Here is a 4483-nt window from a genome sequence, read left to right as displayed (position 1 = left end):
CTCATGTAGTTTTGGTCCTGGCTCCTTTCCTTACCATCATAAATGAAGGTAATCTCTGCTAGGAACAGGCATCAACTAAAGCAGGCAGTTAATTATGCTTAATCAACATGTGCATTATTAGCTGATCGGGCAGCATCATCCAGCCTCCCATGACGTTTTATCTTTTTATGGGGAAAATGCCTTCCATAATTGTAATTGAAAAACCAAAATAATTCACAGTTTATAAGTGTTAATGAGAATATATTATGCAGCCAAACTCTCCTTATGCATTGTTTGCAAAGGGGTCACACTTTCAGCTTTTCAGTAAGCTTTTTGTCAGTGATGGGCTTCCTGTCATGTCCTAATGTTTACTAAAGTTTACTGACTTGTGGAGAATTTCAAAATTGGAATGATCCTTGTGGGAATAGGCTACAAGTGTTCTTCACATTTAGGTATTCCCCTTAGTATCTGTGGTAAGAAATGAAGCAGTCCAACTTCACTCAGTCCAGGACTGAGTAAGGAGGCAATCCTCCAATTCCTGTAGATTATACTTTAAGAAAGGGTCTTAGTTAACATCTGCTGCTACTGAACCCAGCTTTTATAGGTAATCTTGGTGCAATATTGCATCATTAATGTGTTCTATAATTTAGATTTCTTAAAATCAGAATTATTAGATTGAGTTACTGAATTTCTTTTAACAAGTTGACTACAGGGTGCTTCTGGCTGTAATAGCTGAAGTTAAAATCATGGCCTGATATCTTGGGATGAAGGTGCTGTGTGTTATGAACTTTTAATTTAGTTACTCTTTTCTGGAACAGAGGAATATTTAGTACAGAAAGTAATGCTAAACTAAACGTATGTATCTACGTACTAAAGAATATACTTAATGAATTGTGGTTATAGCTTGTTTAGCACATCATAGAATCATGCTGGAGGGTTGGTTGCACAACAGCACTCTCAAAAACATTGTCTTGAGTGATTTTATTGGTTTTTTCCTTCTGGTGCCAGTGTTCTGTGGCCACGTTTGCAGCCTTAGAGTTACGACTGTCATATTTCTGTCATATTTCAGTTGCACTTTCCGGAGACTCTGGGCGATGGAGCTGTCCAATTTTGACTTGTTTAGTAGTTGAACTGTACTCTTGTAGGTGAGGTACCAAATGGAAACCTTTAATACCATTCAGCTAAGTCTTCATGTGCCCTTACTATAAGTACTGACTTTTTAAAAGCTTTATGTGCTCTGTGGTGTTTTAGGGACTTTAGAGACTCTCTAAATTATGGAGACTTCTTTATAACAGCACAACATGCAATTTACGTAATGGCATTCAAAAGAATGGATGAAAATAATTGTTGCCACATCTCACCTTTTTGTTTAAAGTCTTTGTATTTTTTGTTTATATTCTGGTTTGCATTACTTGAACTTTCATTTTAATGGATGATTTGTTGAATGTATCCCCCCATTTTTGCAGGTGTGTTATAATACAGTGCTGGGCTGTGGTATAGCCTCATGAGGTTGCAGTAGGTGTTTAATGTGCTGACAAAATTGCACAGATTCTAAAGTTCCGGTTTTAAAGATTCCAGTATTACTAATTTCTGTCATGTATTGATGATCTTAAGGGTCTTTTCCAAACTAAATGGTTCTGTGATTCTTAGCCCTTAAAAATACTGAGCTGAGACTCATCTTTGTACCTTTTCCATTCTGTGAGATACCTCCTCTCTGACCTCTGTTGGTTAAATGCAATGAGTTTTCTGCATGGAGCATCCTTTCCCAGAAGGGACACAGTGGGTGGCAAGGGTCCTCCTCATCTTCTCCTTTCTGGGCTTAGATTCAAGGAAGATGCCAGAAAGATGAATGGTAATGAAAGTGCAAACAAATTCCTGCCAGAATTGTGAAATTGAGGCAGTGGTCAGGACTGAACTTGTAGCTGTTCTGCAGAACAGCATCCTGTAAAGAACCTCCCCTGGCTTAGCATCTCACTGCTGCTTTTTCAACAAATTCTAGCTGAATATGGCTCTGCTGCAATGTAGATACAGTTTGTACCTGAGTGAAGATCTGGGATTTGAGTCTTGTTCTGCTGGCAAGCTGGTTCAAATCTGAACACATTGTGCCTTCAGAACCAAAAGAGTAAGTAGGAAGAGCCTCACATTTAGAACTTTTAGATTCCTGCAATTTTAAATATTTAATTTATTTATTTATATTAAGCAAGAAATTATACTTGGATTTAGCAATACTGAAATTTAGTTTACAACAGATGTGAACTAAGAGGGGGTGATAACATCAGAAAATGTAAATGGGAGAAGAGGAATACCTTGTGTGTAGAAAACCCTTCTGTGAATCACACCAGTGAGACCAGGTGTGTCATAGTTGGCAATTGCCCGTAGGCAGTGTCTTCATACAATAACATTTTTTATTCAGGCTTTTGGCATAATTCTCTTGGATTAGTAATTATTTTATTTTTCCTTGGCCCTCTTTGTAAAAGCAGTTATTTTTTTTGTTTGTGTCTGTCCATTTACATATGTCTGTCTTGATCTTCTACTGATATCTCTGATTCATCAGAGATGCTAACAGCCTCTTCTGATGACCCTGCAATTCCAGTCTCCACTGCCCACTTTTTTTTCTTTTCTGTAGACATCTTCCTGCTTTTTCACACGCTTCTCTCATTCTCCATGGGAATTCTGTATAAGCATCTGCAGTGTGAGTCTCTGCTGACCTTTAAACTTGTTTCGATGTCTATAAAACATAATTTGATGGCCTTTAGCTTACTTGTTCTCCAAGAGTACTTCCTGTCACGTTGGTGGCTACACACAACATACTCAAGCAGCAGGGTCCAGGACTGACTGCCATGATATATGAGTTTTCATCTATGACTTTTTGACTAACTAGAAGATGACCAGGAGCTGGAGCACCTCCTGTATGCAGACAGGCTGAGAAAGTTGGGGCTGTTCAGCCTGGAAAAGAGAAGCTGCGTGGAGACCTCAGAGCAGCTTCCAGTGTCTGAAGGGGGCTGCAAAGATGCTGGGGAGGGACTCTTCATCAGGGACTGTAGTGACAGGACAAGGGGTGATGGGTTCACACTTCAACAGGGGAAGTTCAGGTAAGACATAAGGAAGAAGTTCTTTACGGTGAGGGTGCTGAGGCTCTGGAACAGGCTGCCCAGAGAAGTGGTGAATGCTCCATCTCTGGCAGTGTTCAAGGCCAGTTTGGACAGAGCCTTGGGTGACATGGTCTAGTGTGAGGTGTCCCTGCCCATGGCAGGGGGTTAGATCTAGATGATCTTAAGGTCCTTTCCAACCCAAAGCATCCTGTGATTCTGTGATTCCATGACCTCTTCTTGCTTCAGCTTTTTCATGTGCACTGTGGGAACAGTAATTCTCTCATGCCTCTTTAGAGCATTTATGAAAGCTAAGTGCTGAGGGAAAGGAGTTTAAAGAGCTGTTTAAAGAGAGATCATACCAGCATAATTTTTCTTCAGAGTATCTGTTCTCTATTTGCTGCTGTAGAGTCCAATATCCAGAGATATTAAGGCTCCTCACTTTTTGCTCACTTTTCCAAGTACAGTTGGCTGCCTCATTTCCATTTAGCATTTTGAATGTATCTATCTGTGGGGAGAGAAGCCTGGTAGATGAACCAGTTGTCGATAATTAAATATGGGGAGGCAAAATTATATTCCTGAGTATGCGAAGAGATTCCATGCTTTAAACTCCTGTAATTTTTAAAATTTCATTTGAATTTGACTCATGAAGTTTGGCCGATCTCTGTTGATTTCTGTCGGTATTTCCTGTGGTCCAGTTTTCGTGACTACTTTGAAAATCCACTGCCTGTCTCTTTTCTAGAGTCATTGAGTGGCTTTCTCTGGGACAGTGTTTCCTAACTTTGTACAACTCATTTGCAATCGAGTTGTTTAATCTGCATTGTTTAATCAAAAGTAATAGTAATAAATTCTTCTTTGTAACCAGTTATAAAGGTGAGAACTCTAAAACTTTTACTCAACATTAAAATTCTAATTTTAACAGCGCAAAGACGTATTTGACATGAGCTATTACTTTATTTAAAAATAAAGTAAAGCCGCAGTTTAAAGCAAGCAAAAATTACCTCTAGGTTGGTACTTTTAAATCCTAGTTTCAGTCCATAAATTTGATTGTAGTGTTAAATTGAAAAACCAGAATATTTAACAAGAAACATAAAATTCTTAAGAACTGGAGATGCTCTCTGCTTTAAAATATTAGAACTCAGAAAGAGGGAAATTGAAAACACATATGAGCTCGTTATCAAAAGTAATTGAGATCTAAACACCTTGGATACTTGCATATACCTGTTTCAAATTAATAGAAACCCCATGATATATCTGAGAACTTTCCTAAAGACACATCTGGAATAGTTGTTAGGTATGAACTATCTAATTGTATTCCAGCTAGTTAGAATATAACTCTTGTAACTTGGAACATCTTTATGTTGATTCAAAACACTGCCAATAAGTTGCCATAAAATTTTGCCCTTCAGTTACTC

The sequence above is a fragment of the Nestor notabilis genome, unplaced genomic scaffold (genome assembly GCF_000696875.1).
Source record: "Nestor notabilis isolate BGI_N333 unplaced genomic scaffold, ASM69687v1 scaffold32475, whole genome shotgun sequence".
Classification (NCBI taxonomy): Eukaryota; Metazoa; Chordata; class Aves; order Psittaciformes; family Psittacidae; genus Nestor; species Nestor notabilis.
This window is presented reverse-complemented; position numbering follows the sequence as displayed.